The sequence below is a fragment of the Balearica regulorum genome, chromosome 2 (genome assembly GCF_011004875.1).
Source record: "Balearica regulorum gibbericeps isolate bBalReg1 chromosome 2, bBalReg1.pri, whole genome shotgun sequence".
Lineage (NCBI taxonomy): Eukaryota > Metazoa > Chordata > Aves > Gruiformes > Gruidae > Balearica > Balearica regulorum.
Window position 1 is genome coordinate 63,972,170 of NC_046185.1, and position 27,721 is coordinate 63,999,890.

The following is a 27,721-nucleotide window of genomic DNA, read 5'->3' on the forward strand; positions in this document are numbered from 1 at the left end:
AGTGCTGTTTACTCTCCCATTTGCAAAAGGCCACATAAATGGGATTTTTAGCTCTAGAAATGTTCTCCTGTCAGGAGAACATTTGGTATTCCTTTAAAGCTATTGTTTCTGTATAACTAAAGCACCCCATAAGTAATGTACTTCATCAGGCTTTCTAGTCCTGTTACCAAAACGCTAGCTAAATGCAACAGTGAGAAAGATGGGCATACGCACACAAAATGTTCAGGAAGCCAAATGGTAGTGAGATCTTCACTGGTGTCTTTTTAAGAAAACTATCCAGCCTTGAATATTGTTACCTTCAAAACATACTGAAAAATGCAGTATTCCATTTAAACTTCTCTCCTTCCCATCTTGTCTGTCTAGAAGTAGTATTTATCAGTGGCCTCAGTCCATAAAGTGCTCCTCATGATTTATTTTTTTACTGCCTGCATCACCTCGCTATCTAAACAGATATACAAGGGTATTTTTCTTTATATTTCTGGAATGGGGGTACAAAACTCTAAAGGAAGCCACTTTTCCTGCTTCGTGAAAAAGCTGACAATACACCTGAAAAAATGAAGGCAAAGTAAAAGAAATAGTAGAAGAAATCCACCTTTAGATACATTACCATTCTTATGGCCAAATGACAAATACAAAGTTCAAATGCTTTCAAGTCTCAGTGGAGGAAAGCTTTTGGGAATCCTTTTTCTAGTAAAATCTCTTCAGTGAAGAAAAAAAAGAGGAACTTCATAGCTTGATTTGTCATCCTCCTCCTAGCTAGATACATATCACCAGTGAGACTATTTAAGCCTCATGAGATTTCAAGAGTATTAAAGTTTTATATCTATGTAGTCTGGCTGCCAAAAAAAAAAAAAAAAAAGTTAGACTCTTGCTAACATGGAAGTCTTGTAAGAACTAGTTACTTCTTTCCATATTCCTTGTGAGGCTGAAGTTCTGTTGGTCCCTATGGACCAAGCTGGGATCCATGTTTAAAAAAATTATTTTCTCAAATCCTGTTTAAAGCAAGCAAACCTGTTGTAATTTTGCAGACTGTTAGCCTAGATTGTTCCTTAAAACGCTGTCCCAGCCTCACCGGATCATTGTGCTACCAGTAAGCCACGCAGAGTTCCTTCTGCGTGGCAAGCAGCTCAGAGGGCTCCGTCCTTTCCCTGGATGATGCTCAGCTGGGGAGAAAGCAAAGTAACTGAAAGGTTCAGTTTTACTTTTTGGTAAATATAAGCAATAAACATTTCAGTGTTTCCTTTTTAAAGCTGCTTTCTCTTTTTCTCTGGGAAAGCACAAAATTCTAGCGTCTGCCAGTAACTTCCGGATGTGAAACTGTCATTTTATTGTTACTAAAGCTGTGGGGGAAAAAAAGAAGTCAGAGCCAAAGCAATGACATTTTCATGGAAATTAAACACATTTTCCAGAGTTAAGTTTTGAGCATTGCAGAATTAATAAATATATATATGCTCAAACTCTGATTCTTTAGAAAATGAAAATATGTCAGTCATCAGAGAAACACTGTTTTGCCAGAAACATTGTATGGCAGACTACTCAAAATCTATTTGAAGCAGGTGTGCAACTGGTCTTAACTTTACCATCTCTGCCCTCTTTTTGGTGGATGCCAAAACTTGTGTATATAGTTTAGGCAGCCAAGGTCCTTAGAGTTGGTTTGTGGGAATAATAATGTTACTCTGTCATGTACATGACCTCTATTTGAGTCTAGGTCCTGTGTATTCTTGGTGGGTCATCACAAATTAATTTTGTGAAAACTTTAAAATACAAAAAAATGACTACTCTTTTACTAAGCTTCAGTAAACAGAAGGTCATTGCAAAGAAAATAGGATTTTAGAGTGGGAAAGAAAAATGTTGCTGTGCATGACTGATTGAGTTTAAAAATGACCTTGATGATACATAAATAATTCCAGCATGGAAATCAAGTTTCAACAACTGATTTAGGCAATGGAGTCATGATCTGGGGAATGGCTGCAAATAAATGCATGTCTGATACAAGAAACTTCAACAAACTCACTTAACAAGCAGAGAAGACAGGAATGTGAATAAGACAATTATTGTATCACATGCCCACTGTAGAAATAAAAAGACAAAGAAGATGTGCTGGGTTTTTTCACAATTAATTTCAGTTCACTTTGTTCTCAGTCTCATCTCACTATCACAAGGGGTGCCATCCATCCTAATACTCATGGGATTATTCCAATGTGTAAATTATCAGCAACCTAACCTGTTAAAGATTAGGTCCAAAAAACATTGGGGGCACATTTTGAGTCAAAGCCCACTTTTAGGATTCATTACAGCCTGTAAGCTGATGGAAACACAGAAGGAAAGCACAAAGATTTAAAAAAAAAAAAAAAAAAAAAAGAAAAGAAAAGAAAAAAAGAAAAAGAAAAAAGATTAAAGGATAAAGGATAAAAAGTTTCAAAGATCAAGCTTAAAGACAACAGTAAAAGCTCATAACTGACCTCTGTATATGGGGTTGTGAAGTCTGCTTGCAGCTCTAGAATACAGTTAGCATTGGAAAAATGGAGGAATTTTTTTCCCCTCTTTTTTTTGGGAGGGAAAAAAAAAAAAGGCCTAGTCCCTAGAGAGATGTTCACTTGCTCAGAACAGAGAATAATAAAACTCCAGTGCACAAAGTCCTTAGGTAGCTGGGAATATATATCATTATGATATAGTATACCAAGGATTATGAAACAATGATTCCAAGCCATACTGTAAATAATTGAACAGCAGAAGTATTTGATAGTTTTTCTTTGTAAGTTCTCAGGGGTTTTTTTATTCTGTATGTGTTACGTAAAATAATTACAGGAATTATAGAAGAATGTGAATTAATACCATCCTGTATTCAAATTCAGTATATTTAGATTTTCTTCATAATGATTTATAGTTAAAAGTAGAAAATGTAGCAAAAATACATTGCAAGTAAAAGGAAAGTTAAGGAAAAAAAAATAAAAGCTTGTTTGGAAGTCTTGTAGTTGTCGTAGGAAGAATAAATTTGATTCCTTTCATCTCATACAAGTCATCAAGGAACATTTGTAACTTGACATAAATAAGCACAAGTACCCCTTTCAGTAAAGGAATTCAGTTTGGAAAGCCCCTGTTTGCTGTGGATCAGAGAAAAGTTTATATCCTCTCAGTGTTCAGTATCAAACTACTGCATTTCATTTTAAATATCCACATTAAAAATAATATCGGTTATGGAAAAAACGTAGTAAGTAAGCTTATAATTATCTGCATAAAGGAGATGACACGGTACGTCTAAAAGACAGTACCAGGGATTTTAAACGAATGGAAAACGTCAGGTCTAGTTGTCATATATGGCAAGTACAAATATTGACCCATCTATATAAAAGTTTGTTGTATAGACTTTGGCACAGGCTTTTGCCTGAGGTGTCGGTGTGGGGAGAGCACATGGGCCCTGTCCCTCTGGCTGGGGTGGGATGCCCTCACCTTCTCCGTCCCGGAGCCATGCCGTGGCAGGTTAGCCTTGGCCAGCACCCAGACTCCCACACCGCTGCTCCCCTGCAGCGAGATGGAGGTGCAAACAGGCAACAGCAGGAACAAGTCTTGTGGTTTGAGATGAACACAGGGAGATCACTTGCCAAGTAGAGTCGCAGGCAAAACAGACTTCAAAATTAACTCCGTTTATTGCCAGTTATTGCCATTGTGGCCCGTGTTGCCGCACGGGACGGCAGCGTGGGCATCCTGCCACCGCGGTGGAGCACCCAGGGAGGCCGGTGGCAGTGGCGTCTCTACTTTCAGATCACGTATGCACGTCTGCCTCTGCATCTTAAAACCTCCCGCTACTGTGGTGGGAAACCTTTCCAGGATAATCATGTTTATCCAACCCCCATTTAATTACAATTCCCCTTTATCTGAATCACAATTATGTTTTCTAGCATGAATTGCCTTCTTGTATTACTTGCCACAATTAACTCTATTAACCTTCATTTATCCAAGCACATTTTCACTTTTTATAGGAAGGGGGTTGGTTCGCAATTTCAATCCTAATTTTTTTTTTTTTCACTAAAAACATAACAATCTCAGCCATAACAATGTCTTATTACAGCTCTTTTAAACACATACTAAATACGTGGCTGAGATCTGATTTGCTTCATTAGTGCTACAGCATCCATAGACAAGCTGGAAGAGAATTGCTGTTTTGTATGCTCCCTGGGATCATGCATTACCCTGTGTTTAATAACATAAAGCCAAATCCCAATGGCATAGCACAGATTTTCAGAAAGCCACTAGTTGCTATTTGGCATGATACCTGGCAAGGTCCAGGCATCCTCTCCTCCTCCGTGTGGCTGCAAAGCCACCATATTCAGGTGTGTAACACTGGTAAGGATGAAAGTGGTGGAGAAAAATAGCTGAGATGATACCTCAAGATTTAAAACAGAAAGCAGCTTTCTGTCAAGCATCTTGGGCATAAAAGTCTCATGATAAATCATGACTATTTTCCCTGAAAACATCCGTGAAAGATGTCCTACTTTACTAATTTTTTTTTTTTGTATTCTTCCCACTTCTTTTCCCTGAATTTCTCTTTTAACACTTTTTTTGGGAATCTTGCCAGCCTCTACATATATTTCTCTTTTCCTTCAAAATATTATGCCTAACTTCCATGTCTGCATTTCTCTTCTTTACCTATATTTAATTTAGCAGAATGAAAGCTGAGGAAGAAATATTACACTTCCAGTTTCCAAGGTTTCTAGAACTGGTGGCTTTTCTCCTGTGGTGCTCCAACTTTTCCATCATGCTGACTCACTTGAAAGATAGTATGAAGTCAATGTTTACAGCCTGTAATTCAGCATCATCTGGATAATAAATAATCTTATAGCTACCAAATATTTTACCATATCTTAAGGTAAATAAAGTGAAATGATTTCAGGGAAATAATTTTAATTTCACTGAGTGTCTGATTTCTACATGAAACAATGACAGTCTAAAATTCAATGTATTGCCTTTGAAAATCTGGAGGTATATCAATATACCATATGATACATGATGGTTTATATCCAAAATAAAAGTCAAGGAATTCATCCCTGCCCCATCAAAAATTGAACAATTAATCCCAAAGAACAATGTCATCCGAACCAGCCCTTTGCCACATTCTGCAACTATTTGCACTTTCGTAGAATCATATAGAACCGTAGAATGGTTTGGGTTGGAAGGGACCTCAAAGATCATCTAGTTCCAACCCCCCTGCTGCCATGGGCAGGGACACCCTCCACTAGACCAGGCTGCCCAAAGCCCCATCCAGCCTGGCCTTGAACACTTCCAGGGAGGGGGCAGCCACAGCTTCTCTGGGCAACCTGTTCCAGTGCCTCACCACCCTCACAGTAAAGAATTTCTTCCTTATATCTAATATAAATCTACCTTCCTTCAGCTTAAACCCATTACCCCTTGTCCTATCACTACAAGCCCTTGTAAACAGTCCCTCTCCAGCTTTTCTGTAGGCCCCTTCAGGTACTGGAAGGCTGCTATAAGGTCTCCCTGGAGCCTTCTCTTCTCCAGGCTGAACAACCCCAACTCTCTCAGCCTGTCCTCATAGGAGAGGTGCTCCAGCCCTCTGATCATCTTTGTGGCCCTCCTCTGGACTCACTCCAACAGGTCCATGTCCTTCTTATGTTGGGGGCCCCGGAGCTGGACACAGTACTCCAGGTGGGGTCTCACAACAGCAGAGCAGAGGGAGAGAATCACCTCCTTTGACCTGCTGGTCACGCTTCTTTTGATGCAGCCCAGGACACGGTTGGCTTTCTGGGCTGCAAGCGCACACTGCTGGCTCATGTTGAGCTTCTCATCAATCAACACCCCAATGTCCTTCTCCTCAGGGCTACTCTCAGTCCATTCTCTGCCCAGTCTGTAGCTATGCTTGGGATTGCCTGGACCCACGTGCAGGACCTTGCACTTGGCCTTCTTGAACTTCATGCAGTTCACATGGCCCACCTCTCCAGCCTGTCAAGGTCCCTCTGGATGGCATCCCTTCCCTCCAGCATGTCGACCACACCACACAGCTTGGTGTCATTGGAAAACTCGCTGAGGGTGCACTCAATCCCACTGCCCATGTAACTGACAAAGCTGTTAAACAGTGATGGTCCCAATACTGACCCCTGAGGAACACCACTCATCAATGTTCTCCACTTGGATATCGAGCTGTTGACTACAACTCTTTGAGTGTGACCATCCAGCCAATTCCTTATCCACTGAGTGCTCCATCCATCAAATACATGTCTCTCCAATTTAGAGACAAAGAGGTCATGGGGGACAATGATGTCAAATGCTTTGCACGAGTCCAGGTAGATGACATCATTTGCTCTTCCCTTATCCACCAACGCTGTAACCCCATCACAGAAGGCCACGAAATGTGGCATATGCCTCTACATAAATACATATATATGCATATACATATAAACATATATAAATATATAAGGTAGAGCATATATGTTATATAATGTACATTATGTATAAGTAATAGAAACACCTACCTACCTACATATACATATATATGTATATATGTTCTTGATCTCATCTTGGTAAGCTTTTCATGTAATATCAAAGTAAACCAGGTTCTGAGGCCATTCAAAGCCAGAAACCTACCACTACTGACCAAGTCATGTCAAAGAGCAGGTTTCCATTGATGTTTCTGAGATCACTGTGGTCTGTATAAGCCACATGGAACTCACGAATGGGTGAATTCTGGATGGTTGGTCAGATAGAACCCTTCATTTTTGACCTGATGTCCAGCACCCCATCCAAACCTGCAACCACTGACAGCTACAATAGCTCCAGACTTCAGTTGGTGGCAAATACTTTAAGGGAATTAAAAAGAAGTCAGATAAGGACTACAAGTATGTGAGTTGTGGGAAGATTAGAGGCAGTCTACTCTAATCTTTTCACCTGCACTGAATGAATCATAATGGCAGTTTCTCCTTGATAATGCCTCACTCCATCCTGCGTTGTACTGGTAAAAATACTGCTGCATTTGCTAGCAGTTGCCAGCCTTTGGGATGGAATACCAAAATGAAAGTTTATGGATTTGTTTTTTATGTTTTTTTAAAAAAACATGCTTTTTTTCATGTTGGAAATATTAATTCTAAACCAACTACCAATGTCACAGTCAGCCCCATTTACTCACAGGCTAGCCATCGTGCTGTACCGCCCACATGAGGGATGTGACACAGTGACTTTTTTTTCATGGAGGACTGGCCTTGTGCTAAGTGAAGTGTTCCTACATGATATCTCTGAAATAATTATCAACCACAACATAAATATCAACACATACATGCACAAGATCCAAGAAAAACTAATACTCCAAAAAATTAAACCAGATTAATGTCAAGAAAATGAGTATGTATTCCACAGAGTGAAGTCTAGTGAGCAACCTTGTTGTGTCAGAGCATTAATTACTTTTGCTGTATGCCCATTCTGATGTGGTTACATTGCTGTACCTTGCGACAGAGTTCAACCAGCACATACATATCCATGTTGAGGTCATTGTGATGACTTATAAAGGGCTTTGCTGCTGTGCCCACTAGTGTCATATCTGTGGGAGTCTCCACCTTTCAAATGGCAGGCATTTCATGGCTTTCTAAAACTATATTATATTCACTCTTGGAGCCCCAGGGAAGGTTCCTGTCTCTAATTCAAGAATCATTCATCTCTTCCCTGGAAATAAGAAATGGATTGCTGGAAGCCACCTGCAGGCCCATCCTTCAGACCTCTGCGTACCACGCACGTTCCTCAAGCCATGCTTTCTGCAGCAACTCCGTGCAGACCTCACTGCGATTTTAAAGACAAGAAATAATGTGGATATTTTTGGAACTGCCTATACATCACTGCCGCAATGTACAGAGTTACATGAGGCTTTCACACTGAAATAATTTACTTAGTAGAAATAAGGACTTGTCAGTAACGATACAGATATTTTCTGCATCATGTAAACCAGTAATGAGCACAGGACTGGGACTCAGGAAATACTAATCCTAAACTAAATTCTGTCACTCATCCCTTCTGTGGGCCTAGAGTGAGTATTTTTGTCTTTCTCTCTGCTATAATAATCACCTGTCCCAAATGAGTGTTGTGAGAATCATGTAACGAAGTAAAGCCACAGAAAGCCTGGGCAGGTAGGCAGGACTCTCAGAACAAAGCAATGACTTTGAGAAACCCAGAGGGACGGGTTTTCAGAAGCTCTTGACCACATCTCTTAAACACATGTCAAGTCCGGTACTCTAAAGCATTTTTCCAGGAAGAAGATCTGATCACTTCTGTCTACTAAAGTGATGAGTAAAGAAATTATTACATATTATGTCATGACATTAAAAAAAAATTATGATATCAACCTTTATCTCAGGCCATACCTCAAGAAATCCATGATTATACAGGAAGTTTCACAGGAAAATGATAATATTAATGCTGATAATGAAAGGCTAAAGTGTCCAGTAGCCTAAGCCTGGTATTCCTGGACATCCCATGTCCCTGCACTACATTTAATCTCTGCTTTTAGTGAAAAGCTCTTTGGACTTGAAAAAGAATGTGACAAGAAGCAGAACCTCACTTTTAAGTTCAGATTAAAAAACAGAGCAAACCAAAGATTTTTATGCATAACAGAACAGAACCCATCACTTCAGGACAGTATCAACTTCTTTATGCATCTAAAGAATAAAATACATTTCTCTGAGCTGGATGCAGCTTTTTTCTGATGCGAACAGGAGCCATCACACCACGTGCCGTGAGTGGGAGCACACACGTCGCTCCACGATATAATAGGCTGCATGACTAATAGCAATTAAAAGTCATTGAACTGCCACCCACTGTAAATTACAATGCTGTAATTTCCACAATGTGATTGGAAGATCATCTTAAGCCTAACCGTCACACGGTACTGCGGAGTTTTCTTTTTGCCTCTTTATAGCTTAACCCCTCAGAAAGTTTTCTTTCACTAACCCCATGGGTCTGGCTGGGGAGGAGCAGGCAGGCTGGAGCACAGCTCCTCATCTCCAGGTGCAGGGACAGGGTACAGAGCCTGTGAGCGTGAGTCCCCTGGGAGCACAACTGCCCGAGGTGAGAAAGAAGGAGGAAAAGCAGATCTGGAAACAAGATCCAGCTGAACACGGGTATGTTATCTTACATTGCAAGTGGTCTAACAGGTGGTCTGGTCGAGATTTTGCTCCCTCAGCTGACTTTTAGTGGATATTGTGAAACACATGCAAAGAGAAATTTGCAGGTTTGTGTCTTGGATGTGCATCTCATAGACCTTGATCTACAGCTGCTTCGGCCCCAGAAGGATTACACAGATCATCCCTGTTGAGGAACTGCTGCCAGCAGTCTGTGTGCCCAAACTAGCCAGCTGTGCTGGTTCTGGCTGGGATAGAGTTATTTTTCTTCATAGTAGTTAGTACAGGGCTATGTTTTGGATTTGTGCTGAAAACAGTGTTGATGACACAGGGATGTTTTCGTCAGTGCTGAGCAGTGCTGACACAGAGCCAAGGGCTTTGCTGCTTCTCACACCACCCCACCAGCAAGGAGGCTGGGGGGGGCACAAGAAATTGGGAGGGGACACAGACAGGACAGCTGACCCCAACTGACCAAAGGGATATTCCATACCATATGATGTCACGCTCAGCGTGTAAAGCTGGGAGAAGAAGGAGGAAAGGGAGGACATTTGAAGTGATGGTGTTTGTCTTCCCAAGTCACCATTACATGTGATGGAGCCCTGCTTTCCTGGAGATGGCTGAACTCCTGCCTGCCCATGGGAAGTGGGGAATGAATTCCTTGCTTTGCTTTGCTTCTGCGCGTGGCTTTTGCTAAACTGTCTTTATCTCAGCCCACGAGTTTTCACGCTTTACTCTTCTGATTCTCTCCTCCATCCCACCATGGGGAGAGTGAGAGAGTGGCTGTGTGCAGCTGACCTGCCGGCTGGGGTTAAACCATGACATCAGCACATTGCAGTGAACAGCCAGGGAACAATCCGCAAACCCAAGTGTGTTGGAAATGAGCAAATTATTTGTATTAGTGAACAAATATATGAGTACAACAAAGCAATAATCTGTCTGCCTGTAGTTCACAAGCAAAAAGGAAGGCAATAATTGCTGAATGTCTCTTCGCTGTAAATAGCAGGTCCAGCCGCATCATACTCGGCTTTCACTGAACATTTGCTTAAAAGTTGGTGGAAGTAAGTGGGAACACTTACTTCAAATATCTTTTTAGTCAACACTTGCAAATTTTACATTATTTCATGTCCGTGCACATTAATTAAGATTTCTAGGACATTTCATAATAGATTCTCACCAGCCATGGAAAAAAAACCATAAAGATGAGAGCAGATCTTCATTCTTGTATGACAAAGTAACAGATGCTGCAGAGAGGATTGAGCTTTCCTAACACTGAACTGGAAACTTTATTAGGAGATGATAAATAATATTACCCTAAGCCCATTTACCTCCCCTTTCGACTACCAACAGCATTCCTTCTACATTCTTTCTGGATTCCAAGAAACAGTAATTACCATCGGTAAGTCCCTCTTTATCTGCAAAGAATGCACACTCCCTCAGCTTTTGCCATAATTTGTAGTTTAGCACCACCTTCCTAGACGCCAAAGAATGACAGCTTTGCACTGCCAGATATTTTGCCTTAAAGCCTTTGTACAAAAGCCAAAAAAAAAAAAAAGTACAAAGAAGGGTGGTTATTTCCTGATATGTTTTACTTAATAGAAGTTTTTAGTAATGAGATGGAGTTCCCCATCATCAGCAATTTTTAGACCTCAGCAGTTTTTAGAAACTATCACACAGGCTGGTGCTCCCTGTAGCCCTTCAGTTACAGCAGCTCTATCCACAGCTGTGGATCTCTGCTGTCACGGTTTCAGGGCCCATGGCTTACTGTTCCAAGTCATGAAAACTGAAGTTTCTAATGCAAACTGTAGTTTATGCTGAATAGAGCGTATTTTCATATTATAAAGGAGATTGTGAGTGCTTGATCTGAGCACTGTACATTCGCTCACCATTCTAGGCAATAAATTTCAACATATTTTCTGCACTTCATCATAAACAACTGTTAAGGAAAAAGTTTCAATGATTCCTTGAAAATGAAACAGAATTAACAAATGTATTTTATTGGCAACTTCATGGTCCACAATATAAATATTTTATTCCATAATCCAAGGAGATGATAAGAAAAAAATAAAGGTGGCAGACGTAAGGGTAACTGACCTGCATTAGCATCCAAGATAAGCCTATACGTTAAAGAAAATTCAAGTGAAGCATCTAGATTTTTTTTTTTTTTTTAATGCATCCTTTGGTTTTCCCCTTCCGCATGTCCCCCAGCATGCCCTCACTTGCATGGGGCATGTCCAGGATCAGCTAACCAAGAATAAGCTTAATCACAAAATTACCTTACAGTCACCCTCTGCAAAACCTCCTTCTAGGCTGAGCTCTTTATCTTGTGACCCAGAAGCTACATATACCCCCCATGACATGACCTGTTTTACAGAAGTGTCACATGTTGATACTTCAAAAAAGCAAGAGGTCTGTATACTTTTGCTTGGCTTGGTGCTTCCCATCAGCACTCTAATCAGAGACTCACAGGAGGTGCTCCCCAAGATGTGGTCACAAAGTTCTGGGTGACGTGGCTGTGGCAGTCCTGCCTGTGTTTCTCAGGACAGCCCGGTGGCTAAGCCACTCACTGCCATGTTGGATACTGAAGCTGCATCCCCTCTTAAGCCTTTGCTTCCTTCTCCGGTTGTAAAAATATTCTCCACCTAGAAAACACTTTTAATATGGAGGAAACCTCTTAGGAATTCTATGTCTTAGTTTCTTTGCCTATGCAATTACTCAAGAGTAATCAGACTGTGAATATAAAGCAACCTCTCATTTTTGTCCTTTGGGAGAAGAAAAAAAATTGCATATTAAGCAACCATCACACTTTCCCTTCTAAGTCTCTACCCTTCTATCACATAATAATTATATTCTATCACATAATTAATTTCCCAAAATCAGAATGCCAGTGGCAACTGACAGTGGTTTTAGTTATGGCAGTGAGCTGAGGAATGGACACACATTTACATCTGCTGACTCTGGGCAACAACACAGAGAAAAGACGATAAATGAGAAGAGAGGAGCTGTAGGTGTCAGCCTTTGAAATCTTTCCCAATCTCCACAAGTGAATCAGGTATGGTTTCTGGATGCAGCCTCAAGAAAATGCATGTGAATGAGTCTTCTGAAGTGGATTAGTTTAATTTCTTTACACTTTTGTGTGGATATTCTCATTCAGAATTAAAAAAACCTAAAGTGGTCTTAATTTCATTTACTTGATTTCCAAGGAGAACTAAAGCAGATCAAATTAAGGACACTAATTCTGGCTAACAGTGTACACATAATCTTGCGTAATGCGGTTTAATTCTTACCTTTTCAATTCACATCTTTAGTTTGTTTAGACTGCACTTCTAGCGTGGCCCTGCGAAGGCAAACACCAAATGCATTACTGTTTGAAGAATGTCCTGATAGCTTGCAATGGTAAACATATGTATTATTTTCTTGTCCCAATTAATGGAACATATAAATATTTGCGTAGACATTGCTACTCAATAGAGGCAACTGCATAAACAGATCTGCAGACTCACATGGCACATACTTTTGATGCTTCTGTTAAAATTTTAATATGACTTTAATTGCACCTGGAGTTCGCATAGAAAATTTATAATATCAGAGAGTTCTTTCAACTGCATATAATATTTACACTTGCAGAAATTGCTGTTTTTCACACAGGCAAGCCCAGCGTAAACAGATTAACTCCTACTTAGCAGGAAAACTATTTTTAGATGTCTGTACTTCCCTTGGCTCTCCAGACCTTCTCAAACACCAATTGTTATCTCTAAAACCCCTTTCGGATTCCTCAGTATCAGATCCAGACCAGCCACCGTGTGGGACAGGTGGCTCAGTCAGGAAAGCCTTGGGGGGGACTCAAGCATCATGGCATTTTCCAGTCATAATATTTATACCCCCTGTTCATTAAATTGATTTTGGCAGGTTCTGACTTCTCTTTGTGAAACCTTAGCACTGTAGATGAGCCAGCAGGTATCTCAGGGGTGTTAACACCGAATGGCAAGCCCTTCGCAGCTCTGGCCCATCAAAAGCTGTGGTCCTGGAAAGCGCAGCCCTCTGAGCAGGCGCTGCCCTGGGCTGGTGCTAGTTCTCCAGCTTCCTCTCCATCACCCCCAGCATTGCTGGCAGTGGCAGGGGCCATGGCCTGCCTGTCCGCCCAAAGGGGAAAGCAGCACCCGGGGACTTTTGGGCCTTGTGAAATTGGGGGCTGGAGAAGGGTCTGTGGGATGCCCATGAGCGGGAGTTATGGCATCAGTCATTTTGATTTCACGTTTTTCTTCAGTGTAATCCGTCTTCCCTCATGAACGACTAATAATTAAATCAAACTATTTTGAGCAGTAAGATAGTTCTACCTTGAACGTTCTGGCCCAATGAAGACATTTGTTTGCCAAGTGGTTTTCCATCTTTCAGGTAAGTGAACTTTGCAATTAGTCCCCTGAGCATGGTATTTGCATGAAAATCGTGCCACTAAGGATGCTCTCTTTTTCTTCCAGCTGCTGCACTTCATATTTGACAGCATTGCTGTGCTGTTAAAAATTTCAACTGAATGAACAGCATACAGAGAGAACAGAAGGCACACAGTATTAGCAATTATTGTTTGATGAATACAAAGCAATGGCGCCAACTATATAAGCTAGAAAAGTTCTGTTACAGTTGTTTAACAACTTGGAATTAAATTTTGCACAACGAGCATCTGTTATCAGCCCATTTCCCCCCCACACTCCTTCACCAAAAGCTTCAGTCAAGATAGTTTGCCCGTTTCTGGCTGAACAAAAAACCATCTCCGTTTCTCCACTGTCTGATGCAAAATACCAAGATCCTCTTCTGGCAGCTCCAGCAACCTTTGATTTGAAGTGGGGATTTTGGATTTGCCTGCTGACAACTTCTGCTGCAGAAATGTGGCCTTTTATTCCATGAAAATCCAGGCAAACTTTGCCAATACCACCACAGAGCCTTTCCCCAGCACTTTTCTCCCGTTATTGCAGCAGCCCTGGCAGATGTCCCTGGCAGGGCCTGCACTGGCAGATCTGGTTTAATTAGCACGTCCCACGTCACCCTGGGGATGGGTGGCTCCTTCAGCCACCGTGTCTCGGTTACATGCAGTCATGTCCATAAGCCCTTCGTTTTTTCCTGTCACCATAGAAAAGGTGATAAGCAGAGGCTGGAGCAGAGGTCTATAGCAATGGAAGAGAATGTTTTTCCAAAGGCATTTAGCAACAGCTCTTATCGAATGTTTGCAAACTCCTGTGGCCTGCTAGCAATTGAAAAATGTGAAAAAATTACAAAATTGTCTTCGGTCACTTGTATAAACTGTTTAACTTGCACAAATTGTGCTCTGCAGGTACACTGGGGGAGAGGGTTGCCAGCAGATATCAGTGAGGACCCACCAAGACCATCATCTCTTCCCTTGATACACTTGCCTCAGGAGAGGATTTATTTCCATGGCCTAATGACTGAAACTCCTTAGTTTTAAGCCCAGCTCAGACTCATTAAATCCACTGTGATGCCTTTAACAAGTCTCTTTTTCCACTTCAGAGCTCCCAATGTGGTAACCGGATTAATCGGTGTTTACGCAGAGCTTTCTGATGGAAAGACTTGGTAAAACGTGTTCTGTAGATTTAGAACTGTTAGGAAAACAGATTCAAAAAATTGAAAGGCGCAGTTATTTAAGAATGCTCATTCAGCAAAATACTGAAGAGCGTGTTTAAAATTAAGGATTTGGGTTACAAACTCCACTAATTTCAAGCTAAACTTTTTTAATTTCTTATACAAAATGAGCAGTTTTCCATGTTGGCATGCATGCCAGATTTCAACAATGTTTTATTTAAAGGTGTAAGCAAATTAAATTTTTGTCAGACATCTGTAAATCTTACTGAAAATGTATCTGAGGTATTTTACATAATCTGTAAATGTATATTAGGAAATTTTAAATGTTGGGAGGCAGATGCCTCTTCTACATCCCCAAAGAAAAATTGAGAATAAAAGTGTCTTTAACTGTTTAGAACAGATGGTAGAGCAATAAAAGTGCTGAACAGCTATAAAGCAAGCATCAGAAAATGACATCCATCAGAGAAGAGCCGGTCGCAGTGAGATGCACAAGTACAGATACTAGAGAGAAGTTACTTAAGAGTAAAGAATGACACTTTTTATCCCACATGTTATATTCTGTCAGCCTCTATATCTTTTTGGTCGTCCTGATGCCAGTCTGCGATTGAGCGATGAACCAAAAATACAAATAATTGCTTTAGTGCAAACAGGTCCAGCCATATCCAGCATTTATCCCTGATGAGCAGCAGCGGTTTTATGCTGTTTGTATTACTGATTTCTTCACCTACCAGTGCTGAAAACAGTGCACATTTTTCACTGTAAATTTGAAATATGCTATCGTACAGCCTGAGGAACTGTCTTTCCCACCTTTCTCTGTCTTCTGCTCCAACTTGCCCACCTCCATGCAGAACTGGAAGGAGCCAGGTTTCCCTGCCTGTGTAGTCAATGGCAATATTCCGCACCTGATGTACTCACATGTGTATTCATTAAGGATTTCAGGGATAGAACTGTCTCTGTCTCTGCTACTACCTGAACTTCTGTGGCTTACAGCAACTCATTTTCAAACTTCTGTAAATAATATTTTAGTAGTTACTAAAATTATTAATCATTACATTATTATTTTTTTTACAGTTATCTCTAGCACTCCAGAGCTTAGTGAAGAACTGTAAAACATAACACTTCTAAACTTTTCTGTTATGTCTCTTCTAGTCTGGAAGACCATTAATTAATTAAGTAAGTAGCCTGTTCGAAAAGGTAAATGGTTTCAGGATCTCTCATTACCTGCTATCTTCATACTTTGAAAGTGTCAGCAGAATTCTTAGGTTCAATCTCATCTATTCCAAATATCCATATGTCTCTGTAGGACATTCTTACTTGCTGGTCTTGATGTGTCTTTGGGTTCCTCTTGATTCACATAAGAACTCTTCTTGTCTTCAGCTGTTTGACTGAAAACTTCATAAAAGAAGAATCTCTATAAGGAATAAATGTTATGTTTCACAGGACAGTTATAGATTTTGCAAGTCCAGAATTTAAGACTTTGAAGAAAATAATACTTTTTTAAGAAAACAGAGTTTTATCAACCCTAACACAATTTTGTTTATGTAGTGATTGTTTTAATTTGTCACAAATAAACTGTGATGCTAACACTACCTATTCACAAATTTCTTATCCTTTTATTTTCCTTATTTAGAGTCTTAGGCTTTGAATTAAATTTGAATATGCTCTGATTTTCATCACAGTCACAGAGCCTACAAACCTGTAAACTGAAAATCTTGGATAAATCACTTGACTCCAGAAACAGAAGATTCAGGCACATCTCTTCAAAAAAAGAGTAGCACTTCAACTCTAGTAGCACTGCAGGTAAAAGTCTATAAATAAAAGAGGAAAAAAGTTCATTTTTATTACCCAAGATTAATCAAATTCAAGGAGTAGACAAGAAAATAAAGTAGGAAAAGTAGATTAGATACTTTAAGTCCTTCTTTTTGATATAAGAACTCTTGGTAAACAGGATGAGGATTATTTATAACTGAACGTATAATTTAATTGTTTCATCTTAATTGTTTTGTTTCCAATGAGAGTGCTTAATCACATGTGTTGGCCATGGAATGGGTGTCTTTGAGGCTGCACAGAGCAATGAAAATCATATGGCAACTCCTAAGGAAGTGGAGCTAGACTTCTCGTTTCTTGTAGAAATACAGAAAATATCTAAGTTCATTTCTTCTCCAGAAAAGAAAAAATCTCTTCCCTTTGGTGGTTTGTTTAGAATTTATAACATGCAGAATAAGGCTTGAAGTTTATTGACAGCAGGGGGGTTCACATCAACTGACTCTACACAGTGATGCCTGCTGCCTCAGATCTGCTGATGCTCCATTTGCTTTGGGATTCATCACCACATAAAAATCAGACCTGTGAATTATGTCTTTGCTTTGAAACTGTTTTTTGGTTATCATCTAATGCTTTACACTACATCGAAGTTTTGCAATGATGACAGACATTTTATCCTGAATGAAAAATAGATGAAAGGTAGCTGGAAATGCAGTTTCTTTGTTTTTTTCTGAACAAGACCAATATTTTTTCTCTTTTCATAACCTAACTTGTTCAGCTGATGTTTACAAAAAGCAGGTATAGGATTTCATAGTGCTTTTGTGTACATCATGCATCACTTTTTACATAGCTACAGTTACATACTATAAAATGGGAAAACAGCTTCCAAACAAGGCTGATGAGTTTACAAACTTTTTCTGATGACCAGCAGACTTGGCTAAACTATTTTTCTTTCCATACTGTATGTCAACAAACTATGACTCATACCAAATTCACATGGCCCCTAAGAGGATAATATTAACTCTAGCTAAAGCCAAATAACTCAAAGTTTTTGTGTGTGAACAGGAAACAGATTCAGCACAAATCTTTTGTTATAACTGAGATTAACATAGCGACAAAGGGGACGTAGCAGGCAAAGGAAGGAGCTGTTTAATTGAATATGCCTAACAGTTTCTGAGAAGTGAAGAAATGTCTTTCAGAGTCCATGGGTAGTACCTTAGAGTCAGTAAGTCAATGGAAAAACTCCTACTGACTTGGCTGAACTACCTCTGACTGGATGGATATTTAATTGCACACTTGCCCGGAATTCATCCTGGCAGGTCAGCCTGCAGGAACCAATCCTGAATAACACAGGAAGGAAGAATTTGAAAGAGCTACATTGGCAAAACTGCAACCATACTAATCACAATGTGTTGCATAATACAATAACCGTCAAGAACATACACATGAAAATATAGTAACTATTTAGAGATAATAACTTTTAATCCTTCTCAGATATGCCCCCATTAAAGACTAACTAGTCTATTAGTTCAAAACATTTACCTTTTTTCTAGCGTAGATGCAAAATGTTTTAGCGTATCATGGCAAAATTCAAGAGAAAGTGCACGTTAGTTTACATGACCGTATAGCCAATATGCAACCTATGCAATATTTCTTAAGACAATTCTTAGCCAGTTAGGAGAAAATGTTAAGACTATTAAATGAAATTGCAGTAGCTTTTAGCACTTGTACAGTCCTCTGTAAGTTTCCTGAAATGCAGTCATGCATTTTTCAACCAGCCAGCCCCTCTTCTGTACACCCAAAAGGGGTTAAAAAGAACGCAAGGCACACGTGCTGAAGGCGTATACCTCCAGGAGCATTGTGGCAGCATGTAAAATTAAGGATATGTCTTCACTGTACAGCACAATATTGGGGAGACATCTGCTACAGCTGAGACAGCTGAAGCAGCATGGATGCGTTAGCATCATGCCATGCCAATGTTGCATCATAGCATGGCTCAGGCCATATAGCATACTCTCTCAGCCCAGTACAAACACTTTGTACTGTATAGACAAAACCTCAGATAAAATCAAAATGGACTTCAGTTTAAAAAGTCATCAGCACCCACAGAAACTACTGTCAATAGTTTTCCCCCAGCTTTGCCCAAAAGCCTGTGCAGATGCTGTGTGGGATCTGCTACTTTTGCACAGGGCAAGAAGGACACCAGGCAATGCTGTCTGAATCCACAGACCACACGACCTGCACACCTGTGATTTAAATCCCCCCCCAGCTATGGCTCACCTCTGTTTCATCGAAGACTTTTGCTGCAATCTGCTGTTACATTGCCTTTGACCTTAATTCTTAGACCCCATTTGCTAAACTCATCATTACAGGTTAAGTACTCATAGGACACCACAAGGTCAGTGCAACCAAACTATGTCAGAACAAGGGATGCAAAACCACATGACATGTCTTCACGCCCGCCCGGATGCGTAGCCCCACAACACAATCTGGGAACACATGGGTCCTTCCCGTGCACACGTTAGGTTATCATACACTGCTCAGGGCCCCAGGGAAGGTAACAGTGATGCCCTCACCCCTACGCCCTCGCTGACGCTTCCCCTCTGCTTTGCATGCACCAGCCATGGCCCCTCTCAAGTCTGATTAAGGCAATTACTCAGTCGCTTCTGAGCAGTTGTTCTCAGTGTGTATTTAACTTCACAGGCTGCCAAAATTTTAAAATCCAAAGACCGTTTGCTGTAGTTGCACAATGGAGTGGTTTTTGCAGAAAGCCAGTGCACACACACCCACCATTTCAGGTTCAACTGTATCCCAAAATTGCGAACTGTGCTTTTGGACCTGAGAAATCATGGAAAAGACAGATTACCCTTATGAAAGTAATCTGAAGCTAACACATCCCACACCCAGAGCCAGCACTGCCAATATCCAAACAAATGGTAAATGGAAATAAATTAAATGGAAACTAAGTCAAAAATATGTTCTAACTAAAATATCTGCAGCATGTTTATCAACAACAGCTAGGGACTTTCCAGAAATGTGAAACAGGATCATCTTTTCCCTGAAGAAACTACTAAACAAGGGCAGATAAATGTTAGGGGATTCTTATACCTAAGACACACTAGAAGGTCACCAGAAGTTATTTAATTACAATTTAAAGAAAAATTAATTTTCATATACAGTGGGAAGCAATTCTTTTTCATCCAAAGTTACTCTTACAAAATTTTACATCACATAGCATAGTTTTGAATAAATGGCTGAAGAGTCCTTTCACATGAAAACAATTGCCCTTTGGGATCACAGGATAATTCCGGCTGAATGGGAGCTCAGGGCACCTCGGTCCAACCTCTTGCTCACAGTGTGGCCAGCTCTGAGCTCAGACTGGGTTGCTCAGGGCTTTGTCCACCTCATCCACTTCTTACCACAATGGATTTTTTTTCCCCCTCTAAGTAAGGGAAAGGGAAAAACATGTGAAGAAGCTGTACTGATTCAAACCAAGGACCCACCTAGGCCAGGATCTCATCTCCAGTGGTGCTCCACCAGCGGGGCCATCAAGGGCTGCCTTCATTCCTGTCCTTCACGCTTGGCCCCAGGCAGCCTCACCTGATGCCCCAGAGCATGTTGGTCCCTCTCTAACCTAGTCGTACCAACCATGATTTTATACCCCTGAGAAGCTACAACAACAGAATTTCCTCCTTTCCTTTCCTGGACTGTTCCATTTCTTCTTGTGTTTAATTAACAAATGTACGCTGATGAGTCCATAGACCAACAGTACCCAGTGTCTGAGCTTTCAAATACGACAGGAAGGACATATTCAAACATGATCGGATTAAGAGTAGCCAAATCACTGCCTAACAGAAAATAACACAGGTCTAGCAAAATGCAGGTTCTTGTATGACCTTCTGGAAGAGAAGTTTGCACAAAAGGAACACATTAAATAATATTTTTTCCCTGAAAAAATAGAATTCTAGGAATGAATAAACATTCATACTACAGAAACTTTTCATGGTTTTATACTAAACTGGGTCTTACAGAAAAATCTAAACTGCCATATTGAATAGGAAAAGGGGTCATTTTAGCTTAAAGAGGCTACTAATTTAAAATTTATCACCGGCATAGCAAAGGCCCCTAGCAATGTTGTAAAATAAGTATTTTTGAAGGCCACAAGAGAGGTCCATCCAGAAAGCCGAAGGGAACCAAAACACCTTCACTAGGACATAGAGACATCTCAGAACCCATCTTGTGCAAATGTGAACAAGCTCACTTTGTTTGCTTTACCTTCATGGAGGATATCAACTTCTGATCCAGTAAAAAATGCTTACAAAAATGCTTTTTATTTATGAAAATTAAGTCCCAGTTGTTAGGGTAACTCATTCCGGCTGCAAAATCCATGTATTTGTATTGCCATTACCTCAAATATTTTTCAGCTGCAGGTAAAGACTTTTTTAACCTGGGTTTAAGAGAAAACACTCTCTCAAATTCACCATTAACTCATATTGTTCATCAGCTTATAGATGTGCCACTTGTGAGACTGAACTGCTGCCATATCTACTGCCATATTCCAAACAAGTTTGATAGCATTTATCTATCATCTCGGCCGTGTCCCTTGGAGGTGATGGGTTGCCCTGGTTCACACCTACCTCCCACCAAGGCCCAGGGTAGCAGTTTTCTACTTGCAAATAACGGAAGAGAATAAATCCCAAAGAAAAAGAATTGCTGCCCTGTTTTTATATGTGATTGATTTGGTAGTTCAGAGCACAGAAACATGTTATTCCTTTGTATGCTACTAGCAGAAAATTAATAGCTCCTTTCTTTTGCTAAAAGGGCAACAGCCATAGCTGCTTGGCTAGTGGTGTCTGTCCCGTTTCTCAGATAATTTATCAGGAATGAGTTCAGATGAGGAGCATTTTGGATCCTATTCTTTAGTTGAATAAATCATGAATCATTCTTTGGGACATTTCAGCCCTGTTGTGTTTTACACTCTTCTCCAAAACACATGCACACATGCAGTGACATGCCACTCATCTCTGGGAGCTGCTTATTTTTAGAGTTTTGTATGCCTTCACTTATAGTACTATGACACGTGAATATCCACTGAAATGCATTTAACAGCTTTCTTCTCCTTGTATTTATCTGAAGATTATTTGGTCTGTTCTTGTTGCCTGACATGGGAGTAATCGACACAGTAAGCAAAGCTGCTTTGGCATCTTGCCGCTAAAATGTAAAGCTGTAAAGCATTTAAAAGTTTGAGTTTCCTGATTTAAGGAATGCTACTGCATGCCTTAGGTCAAAATGGTTGTAAGAAAACAATTATTGCCTGAAAGAAACCAAAATCATACAGTATTGTGTAGAAGTACTTGAAGAAAGGTATACAAACAAAACAGGTATTTTGGATACAGTTCAGCAAAACAATTAATTTGATCAAAACCTACTCAAGTATAACCTCTGATACAGGTTTTTAATGAAGGGTTATATAAATCTGAGCTTGTTTTGAATGGATAGGTTTTAAGGAAGTATGGGAACAAGACTGGGTACCTGAACTGTCTCTCAAATAGGTTTTAAATCTGCTGACTTTACAAGGTCGAACAGTTCCTACATAGTCAGCCCTGCAAAGCCTGCCAGAGAGCTGCCAATTTATTTTTTTTTCCTTCATCTTCATTAATGAAGGTCTTGCAGGAGAGAAAGTTTTCATGTTCCAGCCGCACCAACTGTATCCCACTCATCATTAAGCTATTTAAACTACGCTGAAAACTTTGAAGTGGCTTGAGAGATTTTGACTGGCTTCCTGATTGCTATATAACATCAGTTTTGGTCCTGACTGCACTTGCAGAAGAGAAATAATTTGTTCTGAGCTCTTAGCTTATGGGTCTTGCCTACATTAGGGATTTTTTACAGAAAAATGCCCAGTTATTGCAAGTAAAGCCAAGAAGATACACACTTAATATGCTGCTGAAAAAAATGTGAGGTGCCCTGAATTTTTGTATGGTAATATATCCAAAATTAACATTTGAAGATGTGATCTCATCAAAGGGAATGAAAAAGATCTAATTACAGATGGGTCTTTTTACATCAGTATTGCGATGTTAACAACTCTAAAAGACAGAAATAATTTATTTTAATTTCTAAAATATGCATAATAGACTTCATATACAGCCTAGATGCAAATTTACTAACACAGAAGACACCATTCTTGTTGTCATGTGCAAAAGAATAATTGCTTTTTAAGTATAATGAAAATCCTCAGAGTGACTAGTTTAAATATTTAATGATTTTCAGGTCTTGCTAAAGTGATGCTGATTATTTTTCAGATTCTGTACCCTTCCAGCTTTGGGAGATGTTTTTGCTGTGAGTGTTATCTGTTCGCATAAATATTTTATGACCACCGAGACTGAAATTTAAAATTATCAAGGTGGTGGATTTTTTTCTAATTCTAATGACCACAGCACACAGGATGAGCACGGTGTCTGGCAACTATCATGTCCCTCCTTCTCCCACCTCCCCTTCCTGGGTTTGCAGAAAATACTGCTTTTCAAAATTCATAAAAAAATTGATGAAAGCTCTTTAAATATTTGTTATCCTTGTCTTTCTGCACATGCTGAGTATGCTGTGGATAAAAGTACATTAAATAATAGGAGTATAATGGTGGTGAGAGAGGTAAGGGCTGTGGGAGAGGGAGATCACCGAAGGAGCAAGCTGGAAGGAAGAAATGAGATGATGTATCATGGCTGCAGGTAGACAGCTGGTCCCTGGCCCACACTGGCACTATCTCTCTGCAGGACATAGAGAAATTTCTGGAGTGACAGATGACAGCGAGAGAAACTACCAAAAGTTAGGAGGAGCACCGGGAGGGATGGCTGGATTTCAGAGGGCTCTAAGGGGAAGGTGTGGGAGCAAGGGCCAAACATGACAGCTGAAGGTTGCATGGGGGACTTTTGGGTGCATTGTGCCTCGCAAAGCCGACAAGGCCTGGGGATCCACTTCAGCCATGCCCTCCAGGGCTGAGGGCATCACAAATAGCAAAATTGAGGTGAGGTGCAGCAAAACTGGGAGCAGTGAGGAAAAAGTGATTAGGGACAGGTTGTTTATCTGGGTGGAGATAGGGACAGGTGGAGAAAGGAATGTAAAAGGGCAGCTAAAAAGATGATCAAGAAAGGAAAAAGGAAAGGATAGGAAAAAGGAAGGTAAGGTATCACAAACATTGTGATCTGGGCAGCCTGGAGGTACTTGCAGAGCAGCTCAGCGCTTGGTCACAGACTCTCAGGACTGTTCAGGCTAGAAGGGAGCTCAGGAGGTCTCAGCCCAACCTCCTGCTCACAGCTTTGAGGTCAGACCTGGTTGCTGAGGGCTTTGTCCAGTTGGGTCTTGAAAACCTCCGATGATTGCCGAAACCACGATGCTTAAACCACATCAGTTGTCTTGCCCACACCAGGTCTCAGCCCTGCTGCCACAGCCTGGAGGCTGGAGACTGTGGGCGCTTTCCCCCCAATCAGCAGGTGGTTCCAGGGGACACATCAAACACGGACCTCCGTTGCCAAAGCTGCACGTCATGGCAATGCAGCCCTCCCAGACTGTGTTTGGTGGGTCCTGGATGATTGTCAAAAGCTCACTATCCCTTCAGTCCCACCTCGCCCCTTCTCTCAGGTCATCTAATGGACACAGACACAGGGCAGGGTTTAGCCAGTGATGAGTGACTGTACAAGTCAGGGGTCAACCAAAAATTTGTTCACAGCTAACCCCGCTTTAGCATTTTGCATCAAGTCTTTCTGACAGAACTAAGGATAACATACAAGAAAGTGGTTTTAATCGGGATACGATCCATTTATGCTAATCAGGCTGCCTATCCAGTGTTTTAACATTTAGTAACTTGTGACTAATTCTTAACTCATTAAAAATTTTGGTACCTAATCATTTAATCACTCAGTTCTCTGCACTCATCAAATTAACCAGGACTAGAGAGGCCCCATTTCCTTACATTTCATTTTTGATTGACTCTTTACATGAATCACTCTAGCCAACACCTCTTCCTCAGGCATCGGACATTAAGATTTAACCACAGGAAACATTGTTCACGTAGCTATAAGGTAGCAGAAGACCACAGGTCAGCAAGTCTAGGTCCTGCTTCAAGGCCATGGAAAATTACACCTAAAAATAAACTAAGCTAACAATCTTTGGCTGTGGCAGCTCCACAACCACCCATGCAGCCTCTTCCATTGCTTCCTTTCCTTGGTATGTTATTGTAGCACTGCTGGACCTGCAATCCACAAATGTCCTCCGATCTTCCCTGTGCAGTGATGGTACTCAGTGACTACCACCCAACTGTACCACCTTTCTTTTATCACCATGATAAAAGTGATCCCTACCCCAAGTTTCTCTAAATTTTTAAATTCTGACCTCGTTCCCCTGTGTTCACACCTTCTTGTGTCCGAGGATATCCGCAGAAGAGACACCTTGAGCAAGGTGTAAATTACCTGCTCTCTAATCAGATATGAACCACTAGTGAAGGTGTGGCTGGGTACTCTCCACGTCAGCCTCCCACGGGCACTCTGTGTCCACACAGACTCTGCTCCTATACTGCTGTCCTTCAGGGCACGCATTAACGGCTCTTCCTTCGTAGATGGCTCGCTATTTTTACAAGTAGTGTCAAACTCCAAGTCTCCAAAACATTTCTCCTACTGCCAAATTTATTTGTCAATAGCCAATAATTTCAAAATTATTCAGGGGAAATAATACACACTTTTGATTACAAAAGTAGTAGTTCTTTAGAAAATAATAAGAGAAGAAAATGGGTTAATGTATTTTACTCTTACATTAGGTAAATAATTTCTTCATTGGCTGAGCAAAATTAGATGAATCCACACCTGAATCTAACATTTCCAGCCCTGAAGCACCTATTTCTGCTATAATTTTAAAATCTTGATATAGGATGACAACTCTTAAAATACTGACATCTCAGGGCTGGAGAAGAGACATTTTCTAAACTCTAAGAAGAGAACTGATGAAAGAGTTACCTGTTCCACCAGAAAATACATTATGATACTCACCTTGCCTTAAGATGTAGTGGGTTTTTTATCCAGAATAACAAACTTGGTGTGAAGGTGCATTTAGTGCAAAACTTACTTTCTAATTTGAAAAAGTTGCATTTGTTTGCTTTGGGTTTCGTTGGTTGGTTTTTTATGGTAAAGAGTCCTCTTATTAACACTTTGACTTCATAGTATTCCAGATCCAATAAACTTCTGATTCTCTTTTCTTCCCCTCTCAAAGTGGCAGTTTGAAAGGAAGGGAGAAATAACTACTCTTACTGTGCCAGTATGTCAGATATGTAGAATAATCTGTAGTTGACATATTTCATCACTAGAGGGAAATCCATTACAGCGCTCTTCTCAGTAATGCTGGTAGGCACACTGTTCTCCAGAGCTGCAAAATGTGCAACAGGCTTGAGTCTGGATGCAAAAGTTGCAGCAACTGAGTATGACACAGGCAAGACTGTTTTCCCCTTTCTCAGAAGGGTGTCCAGGGGAATTGCCCCTAGTCTCATCACATCACACCATAAAAAAAGAAGGAAGAGGCTGGAGCACAACTGTCCCCAGGAAAGAGAAAACCCCAAACTGAGCCAACCGTAGCAGTCCAATTGTCCTGCAGCAGTGTCTCCAAGCCAAAACCAGGACAGAAATCCATCACCCCTATGAGAGCACAGGAAAGGAGACAATGAAGCCTATTTGCACCACCAGCACTCAAACCACAGATGTTTAGAAGAAACAGCAGCATTTTGAGACACTTGTAAAAAACACTTCCAGCTGCTCTTTCCCTAGCTAGTCTCCATCTTACACCAGAGCTCATGTTGCTGTTGACCATCAAACAAAGTACTGAAGACATCTTGTTCTGTCCAGTTTTAAAAGCCTGGCACCAAAAAGCTGATTTGGAAATTAATGGTCATAAACGAAAAGCATGGCAAGCAGAGAGCTGGGTTACTGCAAAGGCAAATTTATTGCACTCTGCCTCGTAGCCTCGATGTCCCCTTACATATTCCTGTACCTGATCCCTGTCTGCTACACACACTGCAAGCTTTGAGAACAAGACCACGTAGGGCACGTACATCCCCATGAGACCCTCAGCCTGGGGCAGCCGCTCGCTCCAGCTCCTGCCGCACACCCCGGTGCAGGAGCAGCACTCACCTTTGCCCGGCTGAAGGGGAGAGTCCCCTCTAGCACCTGCCCCGGGCGCTGCTCCAGCCCTCCCACCGCTGAGGATGGTCTGCATCACTAAAAGAAAGAAAGAAATGAATGAGAAATGCTAAGGAGGAAGCAAACCCAATTTTCAGTATTGGCTCTTAGTGATTTTATAGTACATTTTATTTTTGACCTCATTTAGTAGGAGTCAAAGCAAGTGAAAGAGAGAATAGAAGAAGATTGCATGAACCACTGCCATTTTGCATGACGGTTTGTCCATTTCTAGTTTAAATTTTTCATTTCAAGATAATAAATTGAACTTGTCTCCAAGAAAGACCATTTCATGCTGGTTTTACAGTGCCCTTCTGTGGCAAAGCAGTACTGAAATCAGTATCGCATGTGTAGCTGGCATTAACTATGCTCCTTTTAATCAAAATCTCATTTTTAATGAAACGTAGTTGTCACAATTCAATTCTTACTACTTTTATTTTCCTTTTTAAATAGTGCTCTGCTCCTTACCATTCAAATATTGCATCTAAATATCAGGACATTCTAAACCCTGAACTTCATGCTATGAATGAAAGAATAAAGAGATTTCTGAGCGATTTCTTGATAGACGGATCCTCACTTTGCTGTCTATGTTTTCTGTTTTTTTTGTTTTTCTCTCCACTGCAGTGCTATACACTAGTAACTACTTTGCTGCTCTGGTATCTTATGCACAGATGCTGAAAGTTGGAATAAATCTTTGGACTGACACAGAGTAACACTGACTTACAGTGGCAACATCCTAAGCTCTGATCAGCCTCCTATATAATCTCCCAACTATATTGTTCCTTTAACCCGCTGCAAAGTGATTTTCATCTTCTTACACAACTTTCTTTGAATGCAGCTGAGCATTAGATTACAAGATTTTCAGGCTTCACAGATGAATGCCTGCACGTAAGAATCATCAAACCCTGGGAGATCAGACTGAAGAAATACTTACTGTAACTCGAGTTTTGAACAGCTGTCAAAATCCATTTAACTTTCCAAGTTTCTTATTCTGTTCCAAAAACTGGAGTAGCTCTATGTTTGCATATTGAACAGCTG

At 40.6% G+C, this 27,721-nt stretch overlaps 1 long non-coding RNA gene across 1 annotated transcript; it reads right to left on the minus strand.

Annotated features, from left to right (window-relative positions):
• On the minus strand, positions 1–27,721 carry LOC142600413 (uncharacterized). The gene is made up of 6 exons (XR_012833884.1): positions 27,618–27,721; positions 26,639–26,725; positions 15,927–16,097; positions 13,451–13,640; positions 12,401–12,450; positions 1–1,163 (listed from the first exon to the last, which is right to left on the minus strand). It is a non-coding gene; the product is annotated as an uncharacterized LOC142600413 (long non-coding RNA).